This window comes from Pseudorasbora parva, chromosome 14, assembly GCF_024679245.1.
Source record: "Pseudorasbora parva isolate DD20220531a chromosome 14, ASM2467924v1, whole genome shotgun sequence".
NCBI lineage: Eukaryota > Metazoa > Chordata > Actinopteri > Cypriniformes > Gobionidae > Pseudorasbora > Pseudorasbora parva.
This window is the reverse complement of record NC_090185.1, coordinates 44,106,669-44,122,440: the sequence shown is the minus strand read 5'-3', so window position 1 is coordinate 44,122,440 and position 15,772 is coordinate 44,106,669. Positions and strand designations below refer to the sequence as shown.

The window sequence follows — 15,772 nt, the reverse complement described above, 5'->3', positions numbered from 1 at the left end:
CTCACCTTGTTGTGCCACCTTCGCTCTTCAACGGCATGTCAGAGACCATAGTGTTCCAGAGGATGGTGTCAGAGACTCCGTAGAACGCTGTTTCTACGTCGATAACTGCCTTCAGAGCGTGTCAACAGCAGCTGAAGCCACAAGGTTGGTGGATAAACTCAGGGAGATTCTGGCATCAGGTGGGTTCGAGATCCGCCAGTGGGCATGTAACATCCCGAGTGTCATCGAACATCTGCCGAAGGAAGCAAGGTCGGACAGTATGGAGCGCTGGCTCTCACATGATGACAACGGTCTGAATTGGCATTGGGAATCGGACACCTTGGGATATAAGAGTCGCCCGCTGGACTATGGCATACTGACTATGCGCAATGTCTATAAGGTCCTGGCTCGGCAGTATGACCCCCTGGGGTTCATATTACCCAACACAACCCGTGCCAAATTACTTGTCCAGAGCATGTGGGATATGCACCGCAATTGGGATGATCCACTCCTCCCACAGGACCTTCAACAAGCTTGGAAAGAGTGGGAAACCGAATTGCACCTGTTGCCTCACATAACCCTACCTCGATCTTATGTTCCAGCTTGCGTGGGTCAATCTGTTGTCTCTAGACAGATCCACATATTCAGCGATGCGTCGGAGAAAGCATACGGCTCAGTTTCTTACCTGCGGACTGAAGATGCCCAGGGCCAAGTCTACCTATCGTTCCTGTCAGCGAGGTCAAGAGTCGCTCCCCGGCGACGGCACTCCATTCCACGTCTAGAGCTCTGTGGTGCCCTAACAGCAGCACAATTGGCGAAGATGTTGAAGGGGGAGCTGACTTTGAAGATTGATCAGATTATACTTTGGAGCGATTCAACCACGGTGCTCACCTGGTTACAGTCTGAGTCGTGCCGCTTTAAAGTATTTGTGGGCACCCGTGTAGCTGAAATGCAGGAGCTCACGGATCCAGATGCCTGGCGTTACGTGGACTCCTCATTGAATCCCACCGACGATGTCACACGGGGTAAGACTTTGGTAGAGCTCGCTTCACCTAATCACTGGAGCCAGGGGCCCCCTTCCTCCTCAAGGGATCTGATAAATGGCCATCCCAACCCACTAAGCTGTCTGATTCAGATTCGTCAGAGTACCGGAAGTCGGTCTCTTGTGGTGTTGTGACCAACATGGACTGGCCATGTTCTCTAAAGGATGACCAACACACTTGGAAGGATCTGGTTGAGACCATGGTTCATGAGCTCCATGGGGCGGCTGGACAGGGTAGCCCCGTAATGGCTTCAGATTATCAGCAAGCAGAAATGACGATCTACAGGAGGATCCAGCATGACTGTTTTCCAGTGGAGTTTCACCACCTGAAGAAGCGTAAACCTGTCCCTAATAGTAGTCGCCTACTTACCTTGGCCCCAGAGTTAGACCCTAAGGAGGGGATCATACGTGTTGGTGGTAGATTGCGGCGGGTTGAGGTTCTTGATCCTGCTTTCAAACATCCAATTGTCCTGGATCCTAGTCATCCAGCCACCAAACTCCTTATACAGGATTACGACGCTAGTCTTTGCCACCCTGGACCGGAACGAGTATACGCGGAAATGCGCCGCACCTTCTGGATCCTGCTAGGGTTGGGCATCGAGAACCGGTTCCAACTTGGAACCGTTTAAAAAATAACGATTCCATTGGAATCGTTTAGAAAATTTATTTTCGGTTCCGATCTTCGGTTCCAAGCGCGCAAGTTTTGGTTTCCATGGCCACCTGATTTCCGGTGCTTGCGCGCCCGCTTGTTCATGGAAGCCCGGTAAGCGGCTCTGAAGTGTGGATTTATTTCACTTTTAAAAGCCTGGGTCGGCACAGTGCAACTAGTGTTGTCAAAAATATTGATACTGAAATATCTGAAAAGATACGATAGTCTGCTCAGCCTACACAATCCATCCCAGCTGCTCTCCTCTCCTCTCCTTCTCTGACTGACAGCGAGTTGACACGCAGCCGCATATTCTCATTCAGCCGGTTAACTTAACCCTCTGAACACGACGGACGCGCGTTCTGCTGGACTTTTCCTTACGACAGCGTGTTAGTGTGTGTGATCGGTCTGAATTTCACGCGGGATTGCACATAATTCTACGAATCCCCGCAGATTTCAAGCTCACATCTGAAGCGCGCACACACACATAGCCTACCGTAATAAAGCCGCCCCTGACATACAAGTGCAAATATTCGCTTCTTTTTCCAGCTTATTATTGGTCAAATACACTCAAACTAATTCTCAGTGCACATTTTGAACAGTATGTAAACACAGTCTGAAACAAGCAGTTCTTAAAGGGACAGCAGTCATTTGTTATTCAAAAGTCAAATTACAAAAAGACAAACGATCACACTGCTCTTGACTGATCAACTTTTCTAACTTTAATGGTTTTATATGAAACTATTTAATTTTTTGCAAAAACATTATCCAATGTTATTTTAAATTTATTTAGCCACTTTGCGTTTTTTATTCAGTTTCTTACCTGAATGTTAGACCTACCTGAAAAAATAAAGCAGTCTATTTCATTTATATCTTTTTATTCTATTGTATTTATTTGTGCTATTTTTTGTAATATGTATCTTTGTTTATTCAATTTACCATTCAAAATCAAGCTTACTTGTGCTGTGTGTAAACTATTGCAACACAATTACCCCGTTGTAAAAAATACATTGAGTTAACAAATATTTGTGAGATAATTTTAATAGTAATTGATCAATGTTTATATATGAGAAAAAGCTTAAAAGCTTTATCATATAAAGTGATCTCTTCAGAAGAAATGTTTGATTGCCTAGACTTTCAAAAGACAGACAAAAAAAAAAAAATATATATATATATATATATATATATATAAAATATCTAATTGACAGTATATGCAGTGTTTTTCCCCCATTGTATTGAAAATAGCATTGAATATTGATGTGACATGTTTTGACTCCACCCCTCAAAGAATCGGAATCGAGAAACGAAAAGAACCGGAATCGAAAGTAAGAATCGGAATCGGAATCAGAATTGTTCAAATCAAAACGATGCCCAACCCTAGATCCTGCGTGGGAGAGAGGCGGTCCGTCATGTACAACATCTCTGTAAAGAGTGTAGAAGATGGAAGGCTAAGCCATCGGTTCCCAGGATGTCAGACTTACCAGTGGCCCGTTTATGCCTATATAAGCCAGCCTTCTATTCTACTGGCGTAGACTGTTTTGGGCCTTTCCAGGTGACATTGGGACGGCTCTCTGAGAAGAGATGGGGTATTATCTACAAATGTCTCACCACACGAGCGGTGCACCTAGATCTCTTACACAGCTTGGACTCAGACTCCTTTCTTATGAGCCTCAGGAGATTCATTGCCCGTAGAGGTACCCCAGCTGATCTCTACTCAGACCAGGGCACAAATTTCAAGGCAGGAGAGAAGGAGCTTCGTGAGACGTTTGACAGTTTATCCTCAGAGCTTCAGCAACTTCTAGCAAAACAGAAGATTGCCTTCCACTTCAACCCCCCTGCCGCTCCCCATTTCGGTGGGGCATGGGAGCGGGAGATAAGATTGGTCAAATCTGACAGTTGTAGGAGCTCAACCTGTCTCTGAAGAGGTACTCCGTACCGTCTTGCTGGAAGTTGAGGCAATGTTGAACACAAAACCGTTGGGATATACGTCCTCTAGCGCAGGGGTTTTCCACCTGTTAAGGGGGGCACGAGAAACTGTGAATTCAGTGTAAGATAGCAAATCTTCATTCATCCACTAGAGGGGGCAATCTGATTAGTACCGCAGTTAATCAGGCGAGGCGACCTTGTTAGTTACAGAGGAGAATTGACGCGATCGAGTTCAAGCTAAATATTAAAAAACTAAACTAAAATGGACCGTTGGCTTAAACGTAATAATACCACCAGTGGTAAAACGGGCGAAAAAGAAGAAGAGTGTCCGACTGAACCCGTACAACTTCCACAAATTGATGTCGAACCCTCCACGTCAACCGGGCTTTCCACGCAAAGAGGATTAATAGCAAAAACCAAAGGCCTGCTGGGATCATCAAAATGACGAAAGTATGACGAACAGTACATAAAATACGGATTCACATGCATCACACTAAATCAGGAACCACGTCCACAGTGTGTTGTCTGTTCTGAAGTGCTTGCAAATGACAGTTTGAAACCTGTGAAGCTTATACGTCACTTACAAACCAAACACTCAACGTTAAAAGATAAACCGGTTGACTTTTTTCGCCGTAAAGAATCAGGATTAAAAAATCAAAAACAAACTATGACCAGCCAAACCACTGTGGCAGTCAAAGCGCTTACAGCATCATATGAGGTGGCTTATATAGTTGCCAAGGATAAAAAGCCTCATACAATTGCAGAGAGCCTCATTCGTCCAGCAGCAATGGCCATCTGTAGAAATATGTTTGGAGATAAGTTTGCCAGTGATGTTGAACAAATTCCACTATCAAACAACACTATGAGTCGCCGTATTACTGAAATGGCAACCGACATCAAATGTCAACTAATTGAGAGAATACGGGACGGAATTTTTTTTTCATTGCAATTAGACGAGTCGACAGACATCTCAAACTCCTCGCAAATACTTGTATTTGTTCGCTACCATCATGAGAGAAAATTGCTTGAAGATCTGTTATTTTGCTCAGCAATGGAAAAAACATGCACCGGAAGAGACATTTTTGAAAAAATCAATGGTAAATTGGATGAACTTGGTCTTTGTTGGGACAACTGTGTCGGTGTGTGCACAGACGGAGCGGGAGCCATGTTAGGGAAACATAAAGGACTCACTGCTTTGGTTCGTGAAGTAGCTCCGCATGTGCGTTTCACCCACTGTATGATCCACAGGGAGGCTCTTGCAGCAAAAACTCTTCCTGACGAATTGAACGCTGTGCTTAAAACAGCAACACAAATTGTCAATTTCATCAAGACTCGCCCCATAAAAACAAGACTCTTTGGCCTATTATGCAAAGAAATGGGGTCAGAATATGAATCATTACTTTTGCACACGGAGGTACGGTGGCTCTCCAGAGGTGAAGTATTGCAGAGGATATTTGCATTGCGCGACGAACTAAGACTTTTTCTGCTCGATTGTGCATCTTCCTTTGCAAATTTTTTTACTGACCCAAAGTGGCTCACAGATCTTGCATACCTGTCTGACATTTTTGATAGACTCAATACCCTTAATTCGTCTCTTCAGGGCCCGAATTCAAACCTATTAACAATGTCCGATAAAATTGTGGGGTTTGTGAAGAAATTGGAGCGATGGAGAGGACAGGTTGATGGGGGTAATGTAGACATGTTCCCAACCTTGGATGAATTTCTCACGGAAAATGATCTTAATTGGGATGATACAAGAAAAGAAATAACTCTCCATCTACAAGCCCTGTCTGCACATATAAGTATTTTCCTGAGCAGCATAGTTGGAACCAGTACGACTGGGTTCGTAACCCCTTCATCGAAAGCGCAGTGAGTCTGTCATCAAATCAGCAGGATGCCCTTCTGGACCTGTCAAGTGACCGAACTTTGAAGACACTGTTTGACTTGAACACACTGCCGGAATTCTGGCTGTCAGTGGAGACAGAGTACGCTGATCTTGCGAGACTTGCAATTGATATACTTTTGCCTTTTGCCTCAACTTGTCTCTGCGAAGCAACATTTTCTATATTAACTTACATCAAAAGCAAGTATCGCTTACGCTTATTGACAGTGGACGATGATTTACGGTTAGCTGTGTCGGGTATCAAACCACGGATTGGTATGTTGTGCTCTCAGAAACAGGCTCAGCCATCACATTAGGTAAGCTGCTAGATTATGTACTACTGTTCAATATAACTTTTTTTATGCACGCTATATGCAGGACATAATACGTGAAACTCGAAAAATGTATTGTGCAAAAGTTATTGTATTTCAGTAATACAAATTTAAAGGTGAAATATTAGTGGGGGGCGCGAATGAAATTAGACAAGCTTGGGGGGGCGCATATCCTAAAAGGTTGAAAACCCCTGCTCTAGCGTAGCAGATCTGGATGCCATAACACCAAACATCCTCTTGATGGGGCGGCTGCATGGTGCTTTACCACAGGTATACAACAAGAGTGAAGGATTGAGCAGGAGAAGATGGAGGCATTGTCAGGTTTTGGCAGACCACTTCTGGTCTAGGTTTATAAGGTACTACTTGCCAACCTTACAACATCGACAGAAGTGGCATTCCACTACAGTGAATCTTGCGGTTGACTCTGTTGTTCTATTGATGGACCCACAACTTCCCAGGGCACTTTGGCCAGTCGGCAGAGTGACTAAGGTACACCATAGTGCTGATGGTTGTCAGGTCGGTGGATGTTCGGATTAAGGACAAGATCTACACCAGACCAGTTGCCCGTCTCATCGCCCTCCCAGCTATCCCAGACTCAGATGGAGAAATGGATTCTGTCGTAGAGCCTATAGAGGAGGATGAGCAGTGAGCCTTTCCCAAGGACAAATTGCATACAGTTTGGGGGCGGCTGTGCTAAAGTCTCATTAATAGCTGACAGTATATGATTCCTATGCACAATAGCACTTTCCTCCTGATCGTGGGACTTTTATTTTGGCGGAACGCAGCGCCATTCGGTGGAGGACTTCACAGTGCTGTGCGCACGCGATCAGTCTCGCATCCACTATCACCTGAGTTCAGCGAAACGAGCCGTGCAGATTCCGTGACAGACAGCAGTTATATGCTCATCATTAGGTTCCTTTGAGAGTTTAAAGTAGTGTGCGTCCAGAGAGAAAGTGAGTATTGTAGATTTCACTGTTATTCAATCTAAATTGATTGCTGTTCTCTGGATAGAGATGTAGTGATACACAATGGACGCTTATGTGAAATATAGCAGCACTGGAGTTCTCATACAGTGCAGTGTAATAATGCTAGCTGTTTATAATGTTTCATAATGCCCTATTTTGTTATATACAAGTGACACATTGTGTTTATGTTTGAGAGAAGTCAGTAGCTTATTAATGTCATTTATGTTGTTTTCATGAGTGTAATCGTGATAAGAAGAAGCATTGTTTATTAGAACATGTCCTTTATTTGTTTGTTACAGACCACACACACACACACACACACACACACACACACACACCTATGCTGATACACTTCTATGGACATAAGCAATAGATGAAACCATTCTGCACTCGTCTTCATGTTTGTCTACTCTATGGCACATTGATAAAGGCAAATCATTAGACCCTGGCTCCCCCTCTGCATATGCTTTTGTTCTAATAAATCTGTTGAACTGGATTCCTTCTCCGACTTTGGTGTTCTAACCAACACACCCGGACCAACTCCAACTTCTTAGTAACAACTAGCACCTTACAGTCCTTAGCCCTCAGCTACATTGTCTCTTAATTTTAATAAAGGTTTCCTCGGCCAATTGCATGTATTTAATTAATAAACAGCAAATAAGTAGACTATGAGGTCACAGAAGCGATTGCTTTCATCATGAACTGAGGCGCGTCTCAAATAAACTGAAACTCAGCAGGCTTGCCTCACTGTGGGGGTAATATTGTTGCTTTATTCCAAACAAATATATTGTTATCCAAAAATATTTGTAAAGCGATTCACAAAAAATAAATAATTTCACAAATCAATATATGAGATCCACAAATATATGCAGGAGTTTCACAAAAATAAATTAGATTCACAAATAAATACAATGATATTTGTGAGTAAAAAAAAATCCACACATGTCAAAAACACACAACTCTGCCCTGCATAAGTTGCATTCATTTGTGAATCGCTTCCTCTTCATTTGTGAATCGCTTCCTCTTCATTTGTGGATCGCTTCCTCTGCATTTGTGAATCGCTTCCTCTTCATTTGTGAATCGCTTCCTCTTCATTTGTGAATCGCTTCCTCTGCATTTGTGAATCGCTTCCTCTGCATTTGTGGATTGCTTCCTCTTCATTTGTGAATCGCTTCCTCTTCATTTGTGGATCGCTTCCTCTTCATTTGTGGATCGCTTCCTCTTCATTTGTGAATCACTTCCTCTTCATTTGTGTCAGTCAATCATTCAGTCAATCTTGAGTACGTATAGAGTAGTATTGCATCCTTCATATCTCCGAAAAGTCTTTAGTTTTATTATATTTATAAAAGAAATATGGGCTGTACCGAGTCTTTCCAGAAAAAAAACAAGCACCGTGTGTCGTGTGGGCGGAGCTAAAGAATGATGAGCTCCACAAAGCGGTGACGTCCTCAAGCGTGGAGAAACTCATCGCTATCGATCTCAGCTAATACAGATAATGATCCAGAATCAGATCAGGAGGCTGAAATAAACTGAACAGGAGAAACAGCAGCAGCAGGACGTCCGTCTCTGTGGTATGGACTGTATTTAGTGGCCTGTCAACATTTGTGTGTGTTTACTCTCAGTTTATGAGGACATGATTCGGTTTATGGACTATTGTATGCGACTAAACCTTAGCAGTAGCAACCAAAACGGTTTTGCACGTAAAAAAGAAGTTAAATACTGTTTAAGGTTATTTATTCATGACTGTTCAAGCTTAAGCATCAATAATAAGTGATACTAAATTATTATTATATAAATAAATTATTATATGGACTAAAAGCCCATTTTTAAATGTATGCAGTGTATGCTATAAGCCCTACTTTAGTTGGGATTTAAGTGTAATAGAGCTGCAACTAACGATTATTTTTTCGATTAGTCAACTAATCTAACGATTTATTTTTTTACCCTTTGAAATTTTTCCCAATTCTGTGGCACCCCCTCGCATAAGTTACGCTAGAGGTGTAACAGTACAGACTGTTCACAGTTCGCTTAGTATCACGGTTTAAGGTTCACGTTTCAGTGCAGTTCGGTATTTGCTATGTTCAGGGGAAAAAGGACTATTGTCAAATGAAAAAAAAAGAAAATAAGAACAGATAACTGTGGTGTGGCAAGCAGCGTGGCGAGGGACCGCGAGAGGTAATGAGTACCAGCTGCGTGACACACCGGTCTCGTCTCGCGGCCAAGGGACGGGAGCATAAAAGGAGGAACGAAGGCAGCGGAAGACGAGAGAGGACCAGGCCTGGACTTTATGTTGAGTTTTGTTATGTGTTTTGCGGGCAGTCGTCCCTTGGCCGCGAGACGAGACCGGTGTGTCACGCAGCTGGTACTCATTACCACTCGTCACCGGCCGCTCTCGCGGTCCCTCGCCACGCTGCTTGCCACACCACAATAACTTAAATAGAAGCAGCAGCACAAATAAATACTATTGAGCAAAGATGAGAATAATATAAACAATGCTTTTCAGGTGGGTCTAACATTAGCTTTTAGGTAGAGAAATGGAATAAAGTAATCAAATGTTAAAAAAACCCCGCACATTTAACTGTTTAAATTAAAAAAAATATCCTTATTAAACTTACAAAAGCTATTCAGTCAGGAGCAGTGAGTGATGTCTTTATCTTTTGTTTGACATTAAACAGACAGCAGTGAAGGCTACTGCCCCTTTAAGACCCAAGGATAGTCGTAGTATTATCTGTATAAAGTTCACTTAAGGCACAGAGTAGGCTATGACATTTTGACATACTTTTTGTGAGATCACGGCCATATCGTGCTGACCAATCGTATTACGTTCTCGCTCCAACCAAAAAAAGGTGTATGTTCATTCAACTTTTTATTCACGTTTAGTGACATTACATATTACTTACCTCCAAACAGCAGGACTTTTTCTGGTTCTTTTCAGGATCGCGTAACGTTTGGCCATTTTATTCCAAAACAGTTTATCGTCTCCATCAAGGTCAGGCGGCGATGTGACTTAATTGAACTGGTCCGAAGAATGAGCAATGTACTTTCCGCTCTCAGTGTTTTATTAAATAAATAATGTAACGCAACATTGTACTTCACCTGCAAGGCTGCAAACCTCCCGCGAGTGAGCGTCATACAGACGAGTACTGTCAGCAGCTCTACCTCTGATTGGCTGAAGGCATTGAGCAACACAATCTGATTGGTCACAGACCAATGAAGAGACATTTGAATTCCGATAAGAAACAACTATTTAACTCATATTTTCTTGCGTTGTATTTTAAGTGTGCTGTTGGTTTAATACTGTATAGATGTGCGTGTACGATTGTAACACGATTCTTCTTTGCCAGTGTAAACTTATTAAACATATTTACACTTTAGTGCTGCAACGACGCGTCAACGTCATCGATGACGGAAATACGTCGACGTTTGTGAAATGCGTCGGCGCGTCGTGTCACACATTCATCTCGCGTAATGATGGCTTCTGCTCCTGGGAATGGAGAAAGTTCTCCATTCTATCACAAAAACCCAGACCACGAATATCAAAAGTATGGGAATACTTTAAACAGAGGCCAAACAGTGTTTTCCACACATAGACTCATTTGTGGTGACCACATAATCAATACCGGCTGCCACATATTGATTCATCATTCATTCATTTTTATGCTATTTAAAAGACGCACGCATATTCGTTACGCTGCATTTCCTTAAGTTCTCTCTCCGCCCTTTTGCACGTCTCTTACTCACTCACACACACACACACACGTGCGTTGCATTCGACCGTAAAACAAGTTTTATTGCATTTTGGCACATTTAGTGTGACATAGCTTTTAAAGCCAGAGCAGTTGAATAACAGAGTTGCGACACGCCTTCAGTACGCGGCAGCGCGCGGTCACGGCGCTCATTATAATTCTAAACACACCAGCGCGGTGTCAATCAATACAGACCAGTGTTTCCCAACCGGGATCCCGAGCAAAAGGTGCCGGGACGCACTTACACCGCGGGTCATCTCACACCTGATGACGCATCTTTAATATGGGTTGTAACTTGAAAATAATGCTGTATGTATGTTTCTGTCGATGGATACACGTGCTGACTCCTCAGGTATACACTACAACAACAGCGATAATAAAAGAAAAACGTGGGCAAAACGGTCCCTCTTTGTAAACTTTATAAAACACATGCGAGTGCTGCCGTACGTCCGAATATGAGCAGTCATTTTCACCGTCATCACCCGAGTGTAGCCAGGAGACGCGAATGAGAAGATCTGTCTGTGCACTTGTCCCAAAGCGCGCAAATATTGAGTTATCTTTCAAATCCTGTGCTTAAATGGACAATCTCACAAAAAGTATGTCAAAATGTCATAGCCTACTCTGTGCCTTAAGTGAACTTTATACAGATAATACTACGACTATCCTTGGGTCTTAAAGGGGCAGTAGCCTTCACTGCTGTCTGTTTAATGTCAAACAAAAGATAAAGACATCACTCACTGCTCCTGACTGAATAGCTTTTGTAAGTTTAATAAGGATATTTTTTTAAATTTAAACAGTTAAATGTGCGGGTTTTTTTTAACATTTGATTACTTTATTCCATTTCTCTACCTAAAAGCTAATGTTAGACCCACCTGAAAAGCATTGTTTATATTATTCTCATCTTTGCTCAATAGTATTTATTTGTGCTGCTGCTTCTATTTAAGTTATTGTGGTGTGGCAAGCAGCGTGGCGAGGGACCGCGAGAGCGGCCGGTGACGAGTGGTAATGAGTACCAGCTGCGTGACACACCGGTCTCGTCTCGCGGCCAAGGGACGACTGCCCGCAAAACACATAACAAAACTCAACATAAAGTCCAGGCCTGGTCCTCTCTCGTCTTCCGCTGCCTTCGTTCCTCCTTTTATGCTCCCGTCCCTTGGCCGCGAGACGAGACCGGTGTGTCACGCAGCTGGTACTCATTACCTCTCGCGGTCCCTCGCCACGCTGCTTGCCACACCACAGTTATCTGTTCTTATTTTCTTTATTTTCATTTGACAATAGTCCTTTTTCCCCTGAACATAGCAAATACCGAACTGCACTGAAACGTGAACCTTAAACCGTGATACTAAGCGAACTGTGAGCAGTCTGTACTGTTACACCTCTAGCGTAACTTATGCGAGGGGGTGCCACAGAATTGGGAAAAATTTCAAAGGGTAAAAAAATAAATCGTTAGATTAGTTGACTAATCGAAAAAATAATCGTTAGATTAGTTGACAGAAAAAAATAATCGTTAGTTGCAGCTCTATTACACTTAAATCCCAACTAAAGTAGGGCTTATAGCATACACTGCATACATTTAAAAATGGGCTTTTAGTCCATATAATAATTTATTTATATAATAATAATTTAGTATCACTTATTATTGATGCTTAAGCTTGAACAGTCATGAATAAATAACCTTAAACAGTATTTAACTTCTTTTTTACGTGCAAAACCGTTTTGCTTGCTACTGCTAAGGTTTAGTCGCATACAATAGTCCATAAACCGAATCATGTCCTCATAAACGGCGAGTAAACACACACAAATGTTGACAGGCCACTAAATACAGTCCATACCACAGAGACGGACGTCCTGCTGCTGCTGTTTCTCCTGTTCAGTTTATTTCAGCTTCCGGATCTGATTCTGGATCATTATCTGTATTAGCTGAGATCGATAGCGATGAGTTTCTCCACGCTTGAGGACGTCACCGCTTTGTGGAGCTCATCATTCTTTAGCTCCGCCCACACGACACACGGTGCTTGTTTTTTTTCTGGAAAGACTCGGTACAGCCCATATTTCTTTTATAAATATAATAAAACTAAAGACTTTTCGGAGATATGAAGGATGCAATACTACTCTATAGGTACTCAAGATTGACTGAAACTGAGTGTTTCACTGCCCCTTTAAAAGAGTCTTAAAGTTCTTCTGCTCCTCCGCTAGCCTTGACTGATTGCCTTCACTGTCACGTTACACCCACGAGAAAACAGGTGCGAGGACTCAAGTGCAAAGAGTGTATTTATTATAACAAAAAGAAACAAACACAAATCAAAAACCCACAATGGGGCAAAACACATAATTAGACAGCACAAATAAACTCAAGAAACATACCAGCGGGGAAACGGAAGACGTAGACATACATAACAAGGATCCGACCCAGACTGACAAACACAAGGAGCTTATAAAGGGAAGAAATCAAGAGGGAACAGGTGGGAGAAATCAAACACTAATCAGAGAACAAGGGGGAGGGATCTGACAATAGCTGCGTTTCCATTACAGATTTGCGATATTTCTTAAATGTCGATAAAAAACTGTTGCGAAATGACAGCGTTTCCATAGCTGCAGTTATGCGACTAAAACATATTACTTTCCTCTCGCGATAGGTCAGTCCAAAATGATAGCACTTGGTAGGTTTGTATATCCCATCCACCGCACTAGCCATTATTTTTATTGGAAGGAGACGTGTGTGTTATCCAAGCATTAATGGCAAGGAAAGCCCCTTAGGTTACTTAAGCGGCACGGATATGAGGTGTGTGTGTGTGTGTGTGTGTCAGATCTGCTTCAAGGTCTCAAAAGTGTGCTTCGTCATTCAAATGCGCTAACGTTACTCCATTGTTGTTCTCTGTATAACGTTACACTAGTCTGACGTGCAAAACCGTTTTGCTTGCTACTGCTAAGGTTTAGTCGCATACAATAGTCCATAAACCGAATCATGTCCTCATAAACTGCGAGTAAACACACACAAATGTTGACCGGCCACTGTCTATTAGTACTCAAGATTGACATGAGATTGACTGAAACTGAGCTCATAAATGTCTTAACAACAACACTTACACCATGACAATAGAACCCATTATAATCAGTGATAATGTGTAGACTGAATTAGTGTTGTCACGATACCTAAATTATGACTTTGATACGATACCAGTCTAAAATACAGCGATACCGATACTAAATCAATATCACGGTAAAAAACAAACAAATAACAGATAATATGATTAATATGACAACAGAACTTATTATTCATTGTTTTATTTATAAAAATTCCCTTGTCCAGCAGTTCCTGCACTGGTTTCTGACCGTTCCCTCCTCTTATTGCTATATATATATTAACTTTTTTCTGTCTTTTTTATCTATTGCACTTGTTATGAGAAATAGCAACACTGTTGGAAACTACAGCTACAACATGCCACAGTTGTCATATAAATATTTTATATATAAGTCATAGTTTTCCAATTCCAATTAAACCAATCTACCTCAGGTTGTGTTTTGTGGATGTGATTAATGAGTGTCTTTTTACCTTGAACGTTAGATGGGTTATCTCCCCAAGCATCCTCTTGCTCATTTACATGAGACAGGCTTACTGGAACAACTGGAGCTGATAAAGGTACCGGTTGTTAAGGGTAAAGTTCGTTGTATTTGCTACCATGGCAGTGCATTACCTGGTACACGAGGGCTCTTAAGCCATACCTGAATGACTGAATTTGTGTTGTTGTTGTTGCTGTTGTACTTACTCTGCATTCTTCCTTGATGTGTAGATGGTGTCGGGTCTTGATAGGGTGAAGGGTGAGAGAATGTGCTCTCTAATTTATTATACAGAAAAAAAATGCCATTTTACCTTGTATTAGGCTGACACATTTGCAGTGTTTGTGAGATTTGTGATTTCGTCTATTTACTAATGCTCTTTTACCTTGAATGTTAGGTGGGTGTTCACGCCAAGGATCCCGTTGTTGGCCTGCGTGAGAGAAGCTCTCTCTTAGATGACCTTACTTATGGAACTTGTTCAACTGCTGCAACTGAATTGTACTCTCTTGCTTTGTATCTTAGCTTTAGTTTTGTAGTCTTGCTTTAAGCTACAAACATATTTTATATTGTAAAGATTGACCAAAAGTGAGACTCATGACTTACGTGGTGTTCTTCCTTGCCTGGAACCTGAAGGTCTCAGGACAGAAAATGCATTATCTAATGGATTGTACAGAAAATGTTGAATTAGCTAATGTGAGGCTGTTTTTTGTGTGCAGTGATAGTCTTTTGATTTCTTTTTCCAAGTGCTAATTAATCATTTTTTACCTTCAATGTAAGGTGTGTGTTCAGCCCAAGAATCTTGGGACTCATCTGCCTGGGAGAAACTCTCTGGTCCAATTAGTGCTGAGAAAGGTAAAGTTGGTAAGTTGCATTTGCTACTATGACAATAGTTATACCTCGGTAACAGGGTGGGGAATTAGCACCCATCACCAGCCAAGGCCTTTAAGGGTACTTTGCCGTGTATACCTGCAAATTAAAACCTGCAAACGTTAGTTCAGTGCATAAAAATCGTGTCGGATGGTCATACAAGTAGCAAAAAAGTTAATTTCCCACCCTGCTCGGTAATGTCTGAAATGTATTATTTTTTTCATTTTTATTTTTTTACTTTGCATTCTTCCTTGACATGTAGATGGTCTCGGGTCTTGATAGGGTCTCGGGACAGAGAATGTGTTCTCTAATTAATTATACAGATAAAAAATGATTACTTTGTGTTAGATTTTACTCATATGCAATGAATGTGTCCTCCATACACTAATTAATGCTCTTTTACCTTGAATGTTATGTTGGTGTTCATCTTGGTGCTCATCTGCCTGAGAGAAGCTTACTGGTACATCTGGAGCTGAGAATGGTGACGTGCTTAATGATTACATACAACTTTTACATGTCGTTACTAGGGCTGTCCTCGACTAAGGATTTAGACAATCCAATCAGAATTGTCGAATCTTTCTATGGTCGACTGATAGTCGAATCATCTGTGTGTGTGTGTGAATGGGTTGGGAGGGGCACGACACTGTCAGCAGAAGGGTAAAACTATTTTTATTTTCCTTTACACACTGCACACAGCAACAACTTTTAATAAAGCGACCAAAACTGACAGACGAACTGACAATGGCTTTCTTATTTAGGTTTAAATAACCTAAAAGGTAATGTGGTGGATAAACATTAATAAACCGTTTTCTCATAACATGTTAAAGCC

General features: G+C 41.9%; 2 long non-coding RNA genes across 2 annotated transcripts in view; both read left to right on the top strand.

The window, feature by feature from the left end:
* LOC137040675 (uncharacterized) overlaps nt 1-15,772 on the top strand; it is a 442,512-nt gene that overhangs the window by 8,108 nt on the left and 418,632 nt on the right. The window lies entirely within an intron of this gene.
* On the top strand, nt 13,889-15,468 carry LOC137039648 (uncharacterized). Its single transcript, XR_010897736.1, has 3 exons — nt 13,889-14,574; nt 14,854-14,937; nt 15,397-15,468. It is a non-coding gene; the product is annotated as an uncharacterized lncRNA (long non-coding RNA).